Raw genomic sequence first — 21455 nt, forward strand, 5'->3', positions numbered from 1 at the left:
CGTGGAAGTTATTAGAGAAACCCTTTCTGGAGAAAGAAAAGAACTAAAATCTAACCAAGTCGAAATCAAAAAGGCTATTGATGAGGTGCAATCAAAAATGGGGGCACTAACTGCTAGGATAAATGAGGCAGAAGAGAGAATCAGTGATATAGAAGACCAAATGATGGAACGTAAAGAGGCTGAGAAAAAGAGGGAGAAACAACTACAGGATCACGAGGGCAGAATTCGAGAGATAAGTGATTCGATAAGACGAAACAACATTAGAATAATTGGGATCCCAGAAGAAGAAGAAAGAGAGAGAGGGGCAGAAGGTATATTGGAGCAAATAATAGCAGAGAACTTCCCTAATGTGAGGAAGGAAACAGGCATCAAAATCCAGGAGGCACAGAGAACCCCTCTCAAAATCAATAAAAATAGGTCAACACCCCGACATCTAATAGTAAAACTTACGAGTCTCACAGACAAAGAGAAAATCCTGAAAGCAGCTCGGGAGAAGAGATATGTAACCTACAAGGGTAAAAATATTAGATTGGCAACAGACCTATCCACAGAGACGTGGCAGGCCAGAAAGGACTGGCAAGATATCTTCAGAGCACTAAACGAGAAAAATATGCAGCCAAGAATACTATATCCAGCTAGGCTGTCATTGAAAACAGAAGGAGAGATAAAAAGCTTCCAGAACAAACAAAAACTAAAGGAATTTGCAAACACGAAACCAGCCCTCCAAGAAATATTGAAAGGGGTCCTCTAAGCAAAGAGAGAGCCTAAAAGCAGCAAAGATCAGAGAGGAACACAGACAACATACAGTAACAGTCACCCTACAGGCAATACAATGGCACTGAATTCATACCTTTCAATAGTTACCCTGAATGTAAATGGGCTCAATGCCCCAATCAAAAGACACAGGCTCTCAGATTGGATTAAAAAACAAGACCCATCCATATGCTGTCTGCAAGAGACTCATTTTAGACCCAAAGACACCCCCAGATTGAAAGTGAGGGGGTGGAAAACCATTTACCATGCTAATGGACACCAAAAGAAAGCTGGGGTGGCAATCCTTATATCAGACAAACTAGATTTTAAAACAAAGACTGTAATAAGAGATGAGGAAGGACACTATATCCTACTTAAAGGGTCTATCCAACAAGAAGACCTAACAATCGTAAATATCTATGCCCCGAACGTGGGAGCAGCCAATTATATAAGGCAATTAATAACAAAAGCAAAGAAACACATTGACAACAATACAATAATAGTGGGGGACTTTAACACCCCCCTGACTGAAATGGACAGATCCTCTAAGCAAAAGATCAACAAGGAAATAAAGACTTTCAATGACACACTGGACCAAATGGACTTCACAGACATATTCAGAACATTCCATCCCAAAGCAACGGAATACACATTCTTCCCTAGTGCCCATGGAACATTCTCCAGAATTGATCACATCCTAGGTCACAAATCAGGTCTCAACTGGTACCAAAAGATTGGGATCATTCCCTGCATGTTTTCAGACCACAGGGCTTTGAAACTAGAACTCAATCACAAGAGGAAAGTCGGAAAGAACTCAAATACATGGAGGCTAAAGAGCATCCTACTAAAGAATGAATGGGTCAACCAGGAAATTAAAGAAGAATTTAAAAAATTCATGGAAACCAATGAAAATGAAAACACAACTGTCCAAAATCTTTGGGATACAGCAAAGGCAGTCCTGAGAGGAAAGTATATAGCAATACAAGCCTTTCTCAAGAAACAAGAAAGGTCTCAAATACACAATCTAACCCTACACCTAAAGGAGCTGGGGAAAGAACAGCAAATAAAGCCTAAACCCAGCAGGAGAAGAGAAATAATAAAGATCACAGCAGAAATCAATGAAATAGAAACCAAAAGAACAGTAGAACAGATCAACGAAACTAGGAGCTGGTTCTTTGAAAGAATTAACAAGATTGATAAACCCCTGGCCAGACTGATCAAAAAGAAAAGAGAAATGTCCCAAATCAACAAAATCATGAATGAAAGAGGAGAGATCACAACCAACACCAAAGAAATAAAAACAATTATAAGAACACATTATGAGCAACTCTATGCCAGCAAATTAGATAACCTGGAAGAAATGGGTGCATTCCTAGAGATGTATCAACTACCAAAACTGAACCAGGAAGAAATAGAAAACCTGAATAGACCTATAACCACTAAGGAAATTGAAGCAGTCATCAAAAATCTCCCAAGAAACAAAAGCCCAGGGCCAGATGGCTTCCCAGGGGAATTCTATCAGACATTTAAAGAAGACTTAATACCTATTCTCCTGAAACTGTTCCAAAAAATAGAAATGGAAGGAAAACTGCCAAACTCATTTTATGAGGCCACCATTACCTTGATCCCAAAACCAGACAAAGATCCCATCAAAAAGGAGAATTACAGACCAATATCCTTGATGAACATGGATGCAAAAATTCTCACCAAAATACTAGCCAATAGGATCCAACAGTACATTAAAAGGATTATTCACCACGACCAAGTGGGATTTATCCCTGGGCTGCAAGGCTGGTTCAACATCCGCAAATCAATCAACGTGATACAATACATTAACAAAAGAAAGAACAAGAATCATATGATTCTCTCAATAGATGCAGAAAAAGCATTTGACAAAGTACAGCATCCTTTCTTGATCAAAACTCTTCAAAGTATAGGGATAGAGGGTACATACCTCAATATCATAAAAGCCATCTACGAAAAACCTACAGCGAATATCATTCTCAATGGGGAAAAGCTGAGAGCTTTTCCCCTAAGGTCAGGAACGCGGCAGGGATGTCCACTCTCACCACTGCTATTCAACATAGTATTAGAAGTCCTAGCCACAGCAATCAGACAACAAAAAGAAATCAAAGGCATCCAAATCGGCAAAGAGGAAGTCAAACTCTCACTCTTTGCAGATGATATGATACTGTATGTGGAAAACCCAAAAGACTCCACCCCAAAACTGCTAGAACTCACACAGGAATTCAGTCACGTAGCAGGCTATAAAATCAATGCACAGAAATCAGTGGCATTCCTATACACCAACAACAAGACAGAAGAGAGACAAATCAAGGAGTCGATCCCATTCACAATTGCACCCAAAAGCATAAGATACCTAGGAATAAGTTTAACCAAAGAGGCAAAGGATCTGTACTCAGAAAACTATAAAATACTCATGAAAGAAATTGAAGAAGACACAAAGAAATGGAAAAACGTTCCATGCTCATGGATTGGAAGAACCAACATTGTGAAGATGTCAATGCTACCTAGAGCAATCTACACATTCAATGCAATCCCCATCAAAATACCATCCATTTTTTTCAAAGAAATGGAACAAATAATCCTAAAATTTGTATGGAACCAGAAGAGACCCCGAATAGCCAGAGGAATCTTGAAAAAGAAAAGCAAAGCTGGCGGCATCACAATTCCGGACTTCCAGCTCTATTACAAAGCTGTCATCATCAAGACAGTATGGTACTGGCACAAAAACAGACACATAGATCAATGGAACAGAATCGAGAGCCCAGAAATGGACCCTCAACTCTATGGTCAACTTATCTTTGACAAAGCAGGAAAGAATGTCCAGTGGAAAAAAGACAGTCTCTTCAACAAATGGTGTTGGGAAAATTGGACAGCCACATGCAGAAGAATGAAACTGGATCATTTCCTTACACCACACACAAAAATAGACTCCAAATGGTTGAAAGACCTAATCGTGAGACAGGAGTCCATCCAAATCCTAAAGGAGAACACAGGTAACAACCTCTTCGACCTCAGCCGCAGCAACTTCTTCCTAGAAACATCACCAAAGGCACAGGAAGCCAGGGCAAAAATGAACTATTGGGATTTCATCAAGATAAAAAGCTTTTGCACAGCAAAAGAAACAGTCCACAAAACCAAAAGACAACCGACAGAATGGGAGAAAATATTTGCAAATGACATATCAGATAAAGGGCTAGTGTCCAAAATCTATAAAGAACTTATCAAACTCAACAACCAAAGAACAAATAATCCAATCAAGAAATGGGCAGAAGACATGAACAGACATTTTTCCAAAGAAGACATCCAAATGGCCAACAGGCACATGAAAAAGTGCTCCACATCGCTCGGCATCAGGGAAATCCAAATCAAAACCTCAATGAGATACCACCTCACACCCGTCAGAATGGCTAAAATTAACAAGTCAGGGAACGACAGATGTTGGCGGGGATGTGGAGAAAGGGGAACCCTCCTACACTGTTGGTGGGAATGCAAGCTGGTGCAACCCCTCTGGAAAACAGTATGGAGGTTCCTCAAACAGTTGAAATTAGAGCTACCGTTCGATCCAACAATTGCACTACTGGGTATTTACCCCAAAGATACAAATGTAGGGACCCGAAGGGGTACGTGCACCCCAATGTTTATAGCAGCAATGTCCACAATAGCCAAACTGTGGAAAGAGCCAAGATGTCCATCGACAGATGAATGGCTAAAGAAGAAGTGGTATATATACACAATGGAATATTATGCAGCCATCAAAAGGAATGAGATCTTGCCATTTGCAACGACGTGGATGGAACTGGAGGGTGTTATGCTGAGTGAAATAAGCCAATCAGAGAAAGACATGTATCATATGACCTCACTGATATGAGGAATTCTTAATCTCAGGAACAAACTGAGGGTTGCTGGAGTGGTCGGGGGTGGGAGGGATGGGGTGGCTGGGTGATGGACATTGGGGAAGATATGTGCTACGGTGAGCGCTGTGAGTTGTGTAAGACTGTTGAATCACAGATCTGTACTTCTGAAACAAATAACGCAACATATGTTAAGAAAAAAGAAAAAGAAGAAGATGGCAGGAGAGGAAGAATGAAGGGGAGTAAGTCAGAGGGGGAGACGAACCAGGAGAGATGACGGACTCTGAAAAACAAACTGAGGTTTCTGGAGGGGAGGAGGGTGGGGGGATGGGTTAGCCTGGTGATGGGTATTGAGGAGGGCACGTTCTGCATGGAGCACTGGGTGTTATGAACAAACAATGAATCATGGAACAGTACACCAAAACAAATTATGTAATATATGGTGATTAACATAACAATAAAAAATGAAAAAAAAAATGTAACCTTCCTTGGAAGTCAGTGTAGTTGATATCATTTGTAAGATGTACAAATTGAGAGAAAAAAGATGGGTGGGGCACCTGGCTGGCTCAGGTGGTAGAACACGCGATTCTTGATCTTGGGTTCATGAGTTTGGGTGTGAAGCCTACTTAAAAGATGGGTAACTTGTCTTAGGCAGTATGTATTGACTCAGCATTAGAACTTTGACTTTATATAGGTCTAAATCTAAAGTCACTGGGTCATAGGATTTAAACATTTAAAGATTTAAATTGAAACCAACCATTAAAATGATTTAAGAATCTCTTGTGCTGCCTTGGGCTTTTGTTCACTGATGAAATCATTGAAATTATAGACTTAAAATAAAACTACATTTTTGTAAAGTTGAAGGCACAGTAATACCCAGAGAGGAGCTCCTCCTTATGTAACATTCTTATTCCATTATTATCAGACTCTCCACCTGACATCATTCTGGAAGCAGCATACTAGACAGGTAACCTGGTGCTCTAAGCAGTACCGTCCAGTAGAAAGATAGCAAAAGCCACATGTTAAATTTTAAACTTAGTAGTAGCCACATTTTAAAAAGGAAAAAAATCGAGTGAAATTAATAAAGCATATATTTTATTTAACCTATACACAAAGTGTTATATTCAACATGTAATTAATATAAAATATCAATGAGATTTTACCCTTTTTTTTTTTCCTTACTAAGTTTTTGAAATCTCGGGTATATTTTGCACTTCTAGCACATCTCAATTTGGTCTGGCTGTGTTTCAGGTGTCTGATAGTCACATGTGGCTAGTGGCTACTGTATTGGACAAAGTAGCTCTATAGAGTTAGGGAAAGTATAGGAAGAGAACTCAGTCTGACAGCTTCATATAGAGGAAAACTTAAATAACGGTTATTTTTAATGACGGCCCTGAGTCAAGAAAAGATTAAATGTAACTTAGTGCTGTCCTTTTAAGAATGTGGAAAGCCATGATTTTTTTTTTTAAAGATTTCTGTCAAATACAGTCATACAGTTGAGAAGCTGTGTTTCTTGGAAACTGGACTCAATGTGGAACACTGTTTCCTGGTCACCCAATAAGTTAGAGTTAGAAATCAAAATTGTTCAACTTTACCTAGAGCTTTCAGAACAGAAGAAGCTGCTTCATGTGTCTGTCTCCTATATTTTGTTCCATCTCTGTAAACTCTGGACAAGAGTAATATCAACTAGCAGAAGACAGAAGAGAGGCAGATGAGGACAGACTGTGCTGGAACTGAGTCTGAATAGAAAGTTTTTGATAGTAAAATGCAAAGAGACCCTTCATTTTATAAATGAAGCAACTGTGGCCAACTGATTCACATAAATAGTCTATTATGTTGTCTGGATTACAGAATAAATCTGTTAAATAGAATTAGATCCCAATAGAATAGGGAATTTTCACCTTCTTGTTCTTTTGTCACTCCGATCCTGGGTGAGTTACTCTGTACTTGTGTCATCATGGGTAGATTACAGATAATACTAGTAATCTACCTTCATAGAGTTGTGAGGATTAAATGAGTTAATCCGGAGCACTTCCAACAGTCTCTGGTGTATACTATGTGCTCAAACAGTTGCCTCTCTTAGTCATCTGTAGAGCATGAATAGAGTTCAAATGTTTCATTGAATTCTTACAAAGTCTTTAATACAACTCTTTCTAACCCATAATCAGGTTAACTTCTAAAGTATAAATCAAAAATCAATCAATAAAAGCCATGCTTTACATAAGTTTATGCCTTCTTTCCTCAAAGTCAGGCATCGTACAGCTGTATCTGAGAAGAGGGTTCAGCTTCCACCCGCTGCTTCATCTCTATTTCCCTAGCGTGTGTGTTTTCCTTCTAAGCTTCTGCGTTGGGCTGCTGACCTTATTTCCACTCAAAAAATTTTCCTCTGCTTTTAGTCTGTAGGAGCCCCTTTTTGACTTCCATCTCCTTGATTACCCATTTTCAATGCTTGGAAATTGCAAAAGTAGTTGAGACTTAAGAAATATACTAACAGTAGTAAATGGCATCTATTTATATTCTGTTTTTATATCTTAATTGTAACAAACCAAGTGCAGACAAACAGGAAAGTTTGCATAAGGATTTAGTATTGAAATAGGAAAGAATTTTTGTTAATTAATTTAGATCTGATAATAGCATTAGGGCTGTATAAGAAAATTACCATGTATTTTAGAGATGCATACTGAATGGATAGGGGTAGAGTCACAGGATGTCTAGAACTCTTTTTTTTTAAGATTTTATTTATTTATTTGCCAGAGAGACAGTGAGAGAAGGAACACAAGCAGGGGGAGTGGGAGAGGGAGAGGGAGAAACAGGCTTCCTGCAGAGCAGAGAGCCTGATTATGGGGCTCGATCCCAGGACCTTGAGATCATGACCTGAACCGAAGGCAGATGCCCAACAACCGAGCCACCCAGGCGCCCTGGAACTTACTTTAAAATAGTTAAGCCCAAAGGGGGTATACTGAAATAAGGATGGCAAAATTTTGATAATTTAAGAATCAGTATGTTGGATTTCATTTTACTATTTTTCTATTTTAAATTTTCATTAAAAATATGGGGGGGGGGGCACCTGGGTGGCTCAGCTGGTTAAGCGTCTGCCTTCGGCTCAGGTCATGATCCCGGGGTCCTGGGATCAAGTCCCACATCAGGCTCCCAGCTCAGCAGGGAGCCTGCTTCTCCCCCTGACCTTCTCCCCTCTCATGCTGTTTCTCTCTCTCTCTCAAATAAATAATTAAAATCTTTAAAAAAAAATTATGGGGGGCATGCCTGGGTGGCTCAGTTGGTTGGGCATCTGCCTTTGGCTCACATAATGATCCCAGGGGCCTGGGATCGAGTCCTGCATCGGGCTCCCTGCTCAGCGGGGAGTCTGCTTCTCCCTCTGCTGCCGCCCCCCCCGCGCTTGTGCTCTCTGTCTCTACCTACCTCTGACAAATAAAATATTTAATAAAAATAAAGTAAAAATATTATAGGGGTTAAGTGGCTGACTTTGGCCCAGGTCATGATCCCAGGGTCCTGCTTCTCCCTCTCCCTCTGCCTGCCGCTCCCCCTGCTTGTGCTCGCTGTCAAATCATCTTTAAAAAATACATATTTCTTATTTTATTTTATTATGTTAGTAAAAAAATATTTTAAAAAATGTATGTGAAGTAAAATAATTGTCAGTCAAGGTTTTTCAGTTTATTTGGTGCATTTTATTTATAAATAATTTCTATGCAGAGTTGACATGTCTTTCCTAGGAAGAAGTTAAGAATTCCAATCACGTATCAATTTTTCTCTACTTTAGGTGGATTAGTAATAGAGAAACAGTGCTTTGATCCCAATTGTACACACATTGTTGTGGGACATCCACTTCGAAACGAGAAGTATTTAGCCTCAGTGGCAGCTGGGAAATGGGTGCTTCATCGCTCCTACGTGGAAGCATGCCGGACTGCTGGACACTTCGTGCTGGTATGTATTCAAACTAACATGAAGAATCATTTTTCGTTAAAAGTAATTGTCCTAATTGATTCTAGTATCTACACTAACCATTCATATAATTGAAATAACCAAATATGACCAATTAGATTATACCAATTTTACAAGGTCCAGATTAACAGAGCAAAAAAATTTAGAGATCACAGACCCAGATTCTCAGTTATATGAGTTTTATTTAATTTTAATCTGGGCTTTTTTTTCCCCCTCTTTGGAATAACATTAGAAAACTTCAGGATTACTTCATTGTAAACTTTTTATCCTTACTGCCAGCCCATTAAATATTAAATTGTTTGGGGACGTGTGGGTGGCTCAGTCAGTTAAGCATCTGCCTTTGGTTCAGGTCATGATCGCAGGGTACCGGGATCAAGTCCCGCATTGGCTCCTTGTTCGGTGGGGAGCGTGCTTCTCCCTCAGCCCCTCCCCCCTGCTCATGCTCACACTCAGCTCGCTCTCCCTCTGACAAAATCTTTTTAAAAAAGAACATTTTTTTTTAAATATTGTCTGAAATATTTTGGTCCCTAACTAACCATCACAGTAATATCTATCATGTAGTTTTTGAAGTTTTCAATCAAGATCCCTTAGGGATATGATTTCTTTGGACAGGTAATCAAGGTGTTAACACATACCTCCACTGAGAACATGTCCTTCTGTGAAGTTCATCTTAAAATGGATGAAGCCCAATAATCTATATATTACCAATTACTAAGGTGTAGTTACCTGTATTTCTTAGAAACGTATGCAGTATTTTTCTGATTTCTAATTAAAAGCCAGATATACTTGACCCTCCTATGAAGCCAAATTAATGTACATTTCTTTCCTCTATGTTCATAAACTGATGCTTATTTAGTGCTCTGTATTTATAACAACTGAATGTATAGCTTTTAACTCTTAAATGATCGTGGACTCCTTGAGGACATATTGTAGGACCAGATCCAAAGTTTATTCTACTAATTGTCTAGGAAGAAGACTATGAATGGGGAAGTAGTTCCATACTCGATGTTTTGACTGGAATCAATGTTCAGCAACGAAGACTAGCACTTGCAGCAATGAGATGGAGGAAAAAACTCCAGCAAAGACAAGAATCAGGCATCGTTGAGGTATTAACATATATATGGTGATATGAACGGCATTCAGTGTCATGACTATTACAGATTTTAATTTTAAGAGAATATGCTTATTAACAAAATAATAATTCTACTTGTCTTTTATGCTTTGTTGATATACTTAGTTTGGGCATTCTAAATTGGGCTTAATGTTAATTCCTAATTTTAATTATGATTACAAGGAAGATATATATAATGTTGATGGCTCTATTAAAAATATATGTGTAAATGGGGTGCCTGGGTGGCTCAGGCAGTTAGGCATCCAATTCTTGATTTTAACTCAGGTCATGATCTTAGGGTGATGAGATCAAGCCCTGCCATCGGACTCCTCGCTCAGCCTGGAGTTTGCTGGAGATTCTCTCCCTCTTCCTCTGCCTCTCTCCCCACTGTGCATGTGCACACTAGTGCACATACTGTCTCTTAAATACATAAATCTTTTATTATTATTATTTTTTTAAGATTTTGTTTATTTGACAGAGAGAGACACAGCCAGAGAGGGAACACAAGCAGGGGGAGTGGGAGGGAGAAGCAGACTCCCCGCTGAGCAGGGAGCCCAATGCGGGGCTCGATCCCAGGACACTGAGATCATGAGCTGAGCCGAAGGCAGATGCCTAACGACTGAGCCACCCAGGCACTCCCATAAGTCTTTTTTTTTTTAAAAGTAAAAAGACATAAAAATAATTTAAATATATGTGTAAAATGTGACCCATACTGTATTTCTTCCAAAGACTCTTCAGCATCTACCTTCAAGGGTTCTTAACATGGGATCCACAGACTCTCCCAAAGGAGTTGTAGATCACATTCAGGAAGGCTGTTTATACACTTTGGATGGGGCAGGGAATACATCCTTATTTTTACTAACCTCCAATTGAAAACATTTCCTTTTATTATAGAAGTCTAGGTAAAAATCACAGCACTATTAATAGTACTTGTGATTTTACCCCAACAGAAATAAGATATCTTTGCTTTGCATTATAATTCCAAGTATCTTGAGATACTGCTTATGTTCAATTTTTTTTCATTGAAATATAGTTGATGCACAGTGTTACATTAGTTTCAGGTATGTAACAGATTTGACAACAATTCATTATGCTCACCACAAGTGTAGCTACCATCTGTCTTTATACTTCAAAATTATAATAATCTATCCAGCCACCACTATTTATTTAATTCATTAATATAGAAGCACATCTGTCACAAATTTGTAAATATTTTATTTTTAATAAAATGGGTTTTTTTGTAATCCTTTACACTTTATGTTAAAACCAGTATTTTAAAACATTATTAATATAGCACAGAAATTACATTTCAATAAAGCTGTTTCTTTAAAAGAATTATTTAGAGAACAGATCCATAGGTTTCACTGGACTGTCAAAGGGGTCCATGGCTCACATAAAGGTTAGAAACCCAAGTTTTAAATAATCTTGTGCGATGTATTCTGAGTTCTCTCCTGTGTCCAAGCCCTTGTTAGCCTTAATTCCCTTCTTTTAGAGTAATTCCACTGGCTTTTGTTGTTATTCCCTAGTGAAATGTTTTATATTTCTAATTCACAAACATTTTCAAGAGAAATATAAGGAGGGCTTCATCTAATTTGAGAAGTTGTGCATTAAGTTCTACCCTGGATTAATTATAAGAAAAAATACAAGAAAAGGCTAAACAAAAGTCAAGTTGCTTTGTTTTCATGTTATTCATTAAAACATTTTCCTTCATTCTTCAAGTATTTATTGATGACCTACTGTGTGCCAAACACCATGGTTGTGTGTTTTCAGAATATTCTGACCAGAGACAATTACCACTGTGGCACTTGGTAAAGGTTATAAGATTATTTGTTGACATAAAACTAAATTTACAGATAAAATAATGTATTATTTGCATTTATTTCCCAAATAATTTCAACACTGATTATATTTTCATTTGTAGGGGGCATTTAGTGGGTGGAAAGTTATCTTATATGTTGACCAATCCCGAGAAGCAGGATTCAAACGCCTTCTTCAGTCAGGAGGAGCAAAGGTTTGTATTCAGTCAATTTACAGAATTTTTTACACAAATTATTTTTCAAACAAGGTTGCTATGATCAGTTCTTAATTTTCGGTACTTGGTGAGATGACAATCCTTAAGTACAGATGATACAGTTGAACTACTCTGGGAAACTGATAGCTTCTTATTTCTTATTTTTTCTTTAGGTACTACCTGGTCATTCTGTACCTTTATTTAAAGAAGCCACACATCTCTTTTCTGACTTCAATAAACTGAAACCAGATGACTCAGGGGTTAATATAGCAGAAGCTGCCACCCAAAATGTGTACTGCTTGAAAACAGAGTACATTGCTGATTATCTGATGCAGGTTTGTAAGATTTTGTCCTTGATCTCCTCATCACCAGAGATAGGCTTATATATATAGGGATGTGACCACACAGCAAAACCCTTGGCTTGTTTATTAATAGCATGTTTGGCTCCAGTTCGCTTTCATTTCATTCAGTTTCATTCTACTTTCTATAATAATGAGTACATATGTAAACATTTAGCTTGGAGTTAAATGAAGCAGGTATAAAAATCTAAGTACCTCTGGGCGCCTGGGTGGCTCAGATGGTTAAGTGACTGCCTTCGGCTCAGGTCATGATCCTGGAGTCCCGGGATCGAGTCCCACATCGGGCTCCCTGCTCAGCAGGGAGTCTGCTTCTCCCTCTGACCCTCCCCCGTCTCATGCTCTCTCTCTCTTTATCTCCTTCTCTCTCTCAAATAAATAAAATCTTAAAAAAAAATTAAAAAAAATCTAAGTACCTCTAAAAGTTTTAAAAGTGCCCTCTATAATGTTGGAATATTGCTGTTCACAAATAGCCTAAGTTTTGATTTGAATGAGCAAAGAAAAATCTTTCTGATGCCAGAACACCTAAAATGCCATCAGGAATCAGCAAGGTAGGATACATGATAATAAATGTCTCACTCCAAAGGATTTCAAACATAATGGTATAGAAATAAGGGGAAGCCAAAACTTAGCCTGCTGTGTAATTTTTACTGTTTGTGTTTGGGAGTTGCTCAGGATATATAGAAAGAATGGCTAAAACATAAACAATAAAACCTTTGTCATAAAGCGGTGGGATGTACTGATTGGAATTGGTAAGCCAATACTAACTCCTAGAAACACCTAAATCACTTTTTTTAAAAACTCAAGTTTTTTTGTTCCCTGCTTTTCTCAGGGTTGTATTGTGTGTCAGACACTAGATTTCTGGAGGAATGCAGTGGGGGGAGTGGGCTGCTCTGTATTTCTACATCTGAGCTCATTATTTCCTACCTAGCTCTCAGAAGTAGATAAAACAGAATACTTCTGTGGGGGCAAAGCAGTAGACTAGGGAAGGGAGAGTAGTGACTTCATGTTCAAGTTCATGGTCAAGATAAGCCAAGCACAAGTAAGGCTCTTGAGATAGGCCCACCCCAGTGTTCTGACCTCAGGTTAAATGCTGAGGGGGGGGCGGGGGGGAGCATTAATTAAAAAGCTGGGTGCAGTGGCTGCAGGGATCTTGGTGATGAAAGCCTTCAACATGTCCTTAGCCATACTGTTCCAATCTGGATGGTCACCGTCTACTTCTACAAACTGGTGTCATCCCAGGATCTCCATTCATCATCCTTTCTCTTCTCTGTTGGATCTCCTGTTTCTATATCCCATGTCATCCTGATCTGCTCTCATCTGGTTGAAGGTGTTCTTATAGTAACTTCTTGAGAAAGCACATGGGAGATAAACTGAGATTTTCTTTGTGTGAAAATTCTTTTTTTCCGTGATTGCATTTCTTTTATCGTTTAGATGGGCATCAAATTCTAGGTTGGAACCTATTTTCTCCTTAGACTTTTGATTGCTTATCTCCTTGCTTCTAGTGTTGCTGTTGAGTAGTTAAAGCCATTTTGATTCATAATCTGTTATATGTAACTAATCTAGTAGGAAGCTCTTTTTGTCCCTAGTTTTCTGAAATTTCAAAATGATAGGCTATCATGAGGGTCTCTTTTTATTATACTGCACGTGGTAGGCCTCTTCTGGTTTGGTAACTTGTGTCTTTCAGTTCTGGGAAATCTTGAATTATTTCAATGATGATTTTTTTTCCCTCCACTTTCTGTTCTCTCTAGTACTTCTGCTACTTGTATATTGGATCTTCTTATTTCACCACTATTTTTATAATCTTCACTTTTTGAGAGGTTCCCTCAGTTCAGTCTTCTCCTTTTATCAGCTCTTCATTTTGCGATCATGTTTTTAATAATCAGGACCTTTTTAAAAGTTTTTTGAATTTACATTTTAATTTTTTAATATCTTTTTTGCTTCATAGATGTAATACCTTCTACTGGATCTCAGAGGATTTATTGATTTTTTTTTAACTTATTTCGGTATATTCTCTATCCACTAAACTGCATTTTCCTCTTTGTTTGGGTCTTTGTCTAAGCTGATTGGAAGTACTGAGCACACAGTTGGGTCTTGGCAGTTTTGATCCGGATGCAATAGTCTTTGTGGTCTAATTGTTGGGGACTGTCGTCTGGGTTCATACTTGCATATACTTCTTGAATTGTTTCAATTGCTCCAAAGAGGAATCTTCCAGTCTGCCTGAAGGAAGAATCTGGCCACCTTTTTTTTTTTTTTTGAGATACAATGACATATGACATTAATTTCAGATGTTCAGCATAAGAGTTGTATGTATTCATGACTATATATGCAAAATTATCACCATACATAATGAGATTTTCTTTCTTATGATAAGAACTCCCAAGATTGAGTCTCTTCCAACTTTCAAATATACCATACAATATTAACAACTACAGTCACCATGTTGTATATTACATCCTCAGGGCTTATTTTATAACTGTAAGTTTGTACCTCTTGTTCACCCTTACCCATTTCCCCCAGCCCTCACACCCTGCATCTAGCAACCCCCAGTCAGTTCTTTGTATCTATCTCATTTGGGTTTTTTTTTATTTTTTTATTTTTTTAAGATTTTATTTATTTATTTGACAGAGAGCACACGAGCAGGGGGAGTGCAAGAGGGAGAAGCAGGCTCCTTACTGAGCAGGGAGCCCGATGCGGCAGTCAATCCCAGGATCCTGGGATCATGACCTGAGCCGAAGGCAGATGCTTAACTGACTGAGCCACCCAGGCACCCGTTTTTTATATTAGGTTCCACTTGTAAGTGAAATCATCTAGTATTTGTCTTTTTCTGACTTATTTCACTTTGCATCATGCCATCAAGGTCCATCCATGTTGCTGCAGTTGGCAGGGTTTCCTTGGCTGAAATATTTTTTTATGGCTGATTAATCCATTGTGTGTGTGTGTGTGAATTTTCTTTATCCATCTGTCAGTGGACACTCAGGTTTTCATATCTTAGCTATGGTAAATAATGCTGCAGTGAACATAGGAGAGCAGATATCTTTTTGAATTAATGTTTTTATTTCTTTTGGATAAATACATAGAGGTTGGAACTGTTGAATCATAAGGTAGTTCCTTTTTTTTAAGATTGTATTTAACACAGTGTTATTAGTTTCAGGTGTGCAATATAATGATTCAACAATTGCTCAGTGCTCATCGAACTAAGTGTACTCTTAAGGTAGTTATATTTTTAATTTTTTGAGGAAAAAAAAATAATGGCTGCATCAGTTTACATTCCCACCAGAAGTACACAAGAGTTCTCGTTTCTCCATATCCTCATCAACACTTGTCTTTTTGATAACAGCTATTCCAACATGTGTTAGGTAATATCTTGTTATGATTTTGATTTGCGTTTCTTTGATGATTAGTGACGTTGAGCACCTTTTCGTATACCTGTTGACCATCTGTGTCTTTGGGGAAATGTCTATTCAGATCTCTGCCCATTTTTTAATCACATGGTTTGGGATATTAACCCCTATCCGATAGATGATTTGCAAATATTTTCTCCCTTTCTTAGGTTGCCTTTCCTTTTGCTGATGGTGTCCTTTACTATGCATGAGCTTTTTAATTTGATGTCTCCCCACATGTTAATTTTTGCTTGTGTTTCTTTTCATTTTGGTGTGAAATCCAAAAAATTTTTACCAAGACCAATGTCAGAGAGCTCATGACGTATATTTTCTTTTAGTTTTATAGTTTCATGTCTTTCATCCGAATCTTTAATCCATTTTGAGTTTATTTTTGTGTATGGTATAAGATAGTGGTCCTGTTTCAGTCTTTTGCATGTAGCTGTCTAGTTTTTCCAACACCATTTATTGAAGAAACTGTCCTTTTCCTTTTGTATGTTCTTGGCTCCTTTGTAATTGATCGAGTATGCCTGGGTTTATTTCAGGGTTTTCTGTTCTGTTCTCTTGATCTGTGTGTCTGTGTATGTGGTAGTACCATACTGTTTGGTTACCATAGTTTTGTAATACAGTTTAAAATCAGGGAGCATGATGCCTCCAGCTTTGTTCTCCTTTCTCAAGATTGCTTTGGCTAGGGGCGCCTGAGTGGCTCAGTCATTAAGCGTCTGCCTTCGGCTCAGGTCATGATCCCAGGGTCCTGGGATCGAGCCCCGCATCAGGCTCCCTGCTCCACGGGAAGCCTGCTTCTCCCTTTCCCGCTCCCTCTGCTTGTGTTCCCTCTCTCGCTGTGTCTCTCTGTCAAAAAATAAATAACTCTTAAAAAAAAAAAAAGATTGCTTTGGCTATTTGGAGTCTTTGTGATTCCATACAAACTTTAGGATTGTTAGTTCTATTTCTAGAAAAAATGCCATTGAAATTTTGATAGGGATTGCATTGAATCTGTGGGTTGCTTTGGGTAGTGTGGACATTTTAATAGTGTTAATTTTTCCAGTCCATGAGCATGGAATATCTTTCCATTTATTTGTGTCATCTTCTATTTCATCAGTGTTGCCTAGTTTTCTTTTTTTTAAGATTTTATTTATTTGACAGAGAGAGAAATAGCAAGAACAGGAACACAAGCAGGGGGAGTGGGAGAGGGAGAAGCAGGCTTCCCGCCGAGCAGGCAGCCCAATGCAAGGCTCAATCCCAGGACCTGAGCCGAAGGTAGACGCTTAAGACTGAGCCACCGAGGCGCCCCAATGTTGTCTAGTTTTCAATGTACAAGTCTTTTATCTCCTTGATTAAATTTGTCCCTATTTTATTCTTGATGCAATTGTAAATGGAATTTTCCTTTATATTTGAAATGGCTTTCTTTTAAAAAGGGTATCGTTGGGTTTTTTTTATTCTTTAGACTGTTTAGTCCATCGTGTAATTATTGATATGATTGGATTTAGGGTTTTTTTTTTTTTTTTGCAGTTTTCAATTTGTCTTTGTTCCTGTGTTCTTTCTTTCTTGCCTTTTTTGTTGGAGGCAGGGTGTGTTTTGCTCTATGGATTATAATATACTTAACTTTTTATAGTCTAGCTAAAATGATATTGTGCCACTTCACATGGAATGTAGAAATCTTACACTCATATAGGTTCCTTTACTTCCCCTATCCTTTAAACCAGGGGCCAATAAACTGTAGCCCACAGGCCAAACCCTCTCCACTGCCTGTGTTACAAAGTTTTACTGGAACACAGCTCCATTCACTCATTTACATGTTCTCTCTTCTGCTTTTGCAGTGCAACACTGGGCTGAGTAATTGCAACAGAGACCATCTCTCCCACACAGCCTGAAATATTTAGTGTCCGGTCCTTCAACGTAAAGCAGGGGCCAGCAAACTTTCTGTAGACTTGTATATTTTCCCTTGTCTCTTACAGCTCCACAGAACAGTGTTCTGCCATAAAACAAAACTTGCTTAAACGGTCCTATGTATTTTGAGGAAATTAAAAGGAAAAATACAGTCTTATATTTATCCTATCTGGTATCAGTTTTCCTTCAGCCCAAAACTTTGATTTGTAGTATAAGTCTGATGGGACCAATTCTAGTTTTCTTTTATTTGAGAGTGTCTATTTTACCATTATGCCTGAAGGATCTTTTTGTAGGGCATAGGATTTAGGGTTGATAGTGTTTTTTACTAACGACTCCACTTTCTGCTGGCCTCCGTTATTTCTGAGAAGTCAGTGGTAATTTGATTTCTTCTCCTGTATGCAGTGCAGTGTCTCATTTTTTCTTCTGGCTGTTTCATCTTTGATTTTCACCATTTATGATACTTCCAGGTGTAGTTTCTTTATATTAATCCTGCTTTTTCTGCAGAGCTTCTTCAATCTGTAAATTTCTCTCTTTCACCAAACTTGAGAAATTTTGACAATTACTTCTCCATTCTTTCCTGTCTATATGGGAATTTAATCACTCGTACCTTTTGATATTGTCCCACAGGTCCCTCCCTCAGGTCCTTCAGGCCATATTTACTTTCTGTGTTTTCTGATTGACTAATTCCTATTTATTACTTCACTGATTTTTTTCCTGTTATTTTCATTCTAAAGGCTCTTACAGGAGATTTTCTTATTTAGATATTAAATTTTTTTATATCTAGAATCAGCTCTTTTTTATGGTTTCTATTTTTCTACTTTTTCATTTCACTCATTTCAAGGATAAGAGCTGCTTTGGTATCATTGTCTACTATTTCCAACATCGGGGTCATGAGCAAGACTGCTTTTATTTTGAGGTAATCGGTAGCTTTACATGCAATTGTAAGAAATAATAGTTTCCCCCAGGGGATGATATCTTGCAACAATATAAGACAGTATTACAGCCAGGATATTGACCTGATGCAATCCAAACTTATTCCGATTTCCCCACTTTTTTTTAAGATTTTATTTATTTGAGAGAGAGAGAATGAGAGAGAGCACGAGGGGGAAGAGGGTCAGAGGGAGAAGCAGACTCCCTGCTGAGCAGGAAGCCCGATGTGGGACTCGATCCCAGGACTCTGGGATCATGACCTGAGCCGAAGGCAGTCGCCTAACCAACTGAGCCACCCAGGCGCCCCCAATTTCCCCACTTCTGCTTCATGTGTCTGCCACCACAGTCAAGATACAGAACAATCTATCGCTACAGCAATCATTCATTTTGCCTTTTTTTTTTTTAACTACACCCACCTCCTTCCCTTCATTCTCTTCTCCCAGCGGTCTCTTACACCTGTCAACCACTAATCTGTTGTCAGTGTCTTTAAATCTTAAATGGAATCAATATAGTGTGTAATCTTTTCGGATTGGCTTTTTTTTTTTTTAAGATTTCATCTATTTATTTGACAGAGAGAGAGCAGGAACACAAGCAGGGGGAGTGGGAGAGAGAGAAGCAGGCCTCCCGTTGAGCAGGGAGCCTGATGTGGGATTCGATCCCGGGACTCCAGGATCATGACCTGAGCCGGAGGCAGACACTTAACGACTGAGCCACCCAGGCGCCCCGGCTTTTTTTTTTAGCAAGATTCCCTTCGGAATCATTCAGGTGTTGCTTGTATCAGTGATTTTATTACTTTTTATTGAACATTTGAGATCTACAGCTTAACCATTAGCCTATTGAAGGACATCTGGGTTGTTTCTACTTTGGGGCTATTATGACTAAAGCTGCTATGAACATTTTTTTGCACATATTTTATGTGGAAATAAGATTTCATTGCATTGGGATAAATTCCTAAGTGTGTTTCCAGAGTGGTCATATTTTACATTCCTACCACTGTTATAAGTGATCGTTTTTCTGTATCCTTATTGGCATTTGTCACTTTTTTTTAGCCATTTCAGTTGGTATGTAGTAATCTCTCATTGTGGTTTTAATTTGCAGTTCCATAATGGCTAGTCAAGAGTGAATGCCTTTGGTGTGCTTCATAAATGTCATGAGGTGTGAGGTTTTCACAGAAGGTGTGAAGTTTAGGTCACTCAGAATGTCCAATTGCTCCACCGTAAAAGAACTGTCCTCCACTTAGTTGCTTTTACACCTTGGTCAAAATTCAGTTTGGCATATGTTGGGGGTCTATTGATCTAGGTCTTTCCCTCTGCAATAGCATCTTTCTTCTTATATCTGATATTAGGTAGCGATTCCTCTTTACTCTTCTTTTTCAAGATCCTTTTAGCTTTTCTAGGGCCTATACCTTTTAAGTTTTTAAATAAGCTTATCTATATGCCTATGAAAACATCTTGCTACGATTTTGATAGGAATCACATTAAACCTACAGATCAATTTAAGTGAATTGACATCTTCACTATGTTCAGTCTTTCAGTCCATGAATACAGCATATTTAAGTCGTCTTTGATTTCCTTCATGAACATTTTGTAATTTTCAATACATATAAGTTTTAGATCTTTATTGGGTTTTTGGATTCTGATTGTTTTTTCTTGAGAATGGGTCATGTTCTTCAGATGTGGAGTAATTTGCATGCGTCTAAGTTGTAAAAACTAGATTCTGTTACGTTCCTTAGGGAATGCCATTCTGTTTGCTTACCAGGCACCTCTTGCAGTGAGTGCGGGATCAAAGCTTTAGCCTTACTTGAGCCGCCTCTGCGCATCCATGGTGAGAGGGCAAAGATTTGGGCAGATTTCATACCCGAGTGTGAGGCTTCCCCTGCTCCCTCCTGGGATTTCCCACCTCATTTTCCAGTGGCTGTGGTTTCAGGCCATTACTACATGTTTTCTGTTGTGACTTGGCCCTCATAATACCGACTTCTCCTTACAACAAAAACAAAAATGAAGAGAAATTCACTCCCTACCCAGTGTCAACCCCTTTGGTATTTGCCTGATCTCATTTCCTCTCCAGTGTCTTGGGGTAGTTGCTTTTAACATATTTGGGTCGGAAGTTGTCATCCAGGGAAGAGTTGAATCAAAAGGCACTTACTCAGTATTTTATGGTGATGCATTTTCATGTTTTCCAGTCTGCCATCTTGCTAGAAAATTTTTATCACACTTTTAATGAGGGAAAGGTCGTTTTGGGTTGGAATATGGTTGTGAGGAAGAGAATTTTAAGGGTTTTAGAGGCAATGTATGAATTTTGGCTTTAACTCCTGCTAGTTATATGTTATTTAACCTTTTTTTATCTTATCTGTAAAATAAAAAAACACCTACCTCACATGTTTAAATATTTTTAAAAATCGACACTAAGTATAAGGTGTCACTTCTTAACCATACCTTTTTACAAATGAAACCATTATCAAGATCTGAGCTGGCCCCATTCCACCTGAGCTATAAATCTATTTTTCTGATAAAAGGTGAGATTTTGTCACACAGGTTCTGTTCCCTAAATGTGATAAGTGCTAAGTAGCATACCTTAAAAGACAAATCTCAAGTTTTTTCTGGTTCAAAAGCACAGTCAAGGAAAAATGAACAGTGTTTTTCCCTTTTATAGGAATCCCCTCCTCAAGTAGAAAATTACTGTCTGCCAGAAGCGATTTCATTTCTTCCGAATAATAAGGAACCTGGGCCTGGATTATCACAGAAGAGGAAAGCTCCTACAGAGAAAAATAAAATCAAACGACCTAGAGTAAACTAATCATGTTTACTCTTTAGTCACCAAACATTAGTATTTTAATTATAAAGCCTGAATGTTACTGTCTTGGATTTGCATAGTAATTTAAAGACAAGCGGCTGTAGAAGAATTCAGCTTCAGAGTATAATGATGACCTTGCTTGTAGTTAGTTTTTAACACCTGAAATTTTAACCACTGAAATATTAACTTTTACCTGAAATAACAAAACAGATCCTCAGCCATCTTGTCATTAAACCACATTGAAGTGTGTATGGGGCTGTTTATTTAATATCCGAGGCTGTAGCTTAGTGGAAGTTTTAGTAAGGTGATGGATTTTACTTTAAAATGCCAGCTTTAATTCGTAACAATAAGGAAGTTATCAACTGGGATTTTTTTCATGTTTTCCCTGATTCT

General features: G+C 38.3%; 1 long non-coding RNA gene across 1 annotated transcript; it reads left to right on the plus strand.

The window, feature by feature from the left end:
* Nucleotides 1-8509: 8509 nt before the first annotated feature.
* LOC148164642 (uncharacterized) lies at nucleotides 8510-21226 on the plus strand. Its single transcript, XR_015768130.1, has 5 exons — nucleotides 8510-8573; nucleotides 9560-9697; nucleotides 11624-11713; nucleotides 11887-12048; nucleotides 20922-21226. It is a non-coding gene; the product is annotated as an uncharacterized LOC148164642 (long non-coding RNA).
* The last annotated feature ends 229 nt before the right edge of the window (nucleotides 21227-21455 follow it).

Source organism: Eumetopias jubatus, unplaced genomic scaffold (assembly GCF_037043125.1).
Source record: "Eumetopias jubatus isolate StellerSeaLion01/CBP00866 unplaced genomic scaffold, mEumJub1_p1.0 scaffold_4, whole genome shotgun sequence".
NCBI lineage: Eukaryota > Metazoa > Chordata > Mammalia > Carnivora > Otariidae > Eumetopias > Eumetopias jubatus.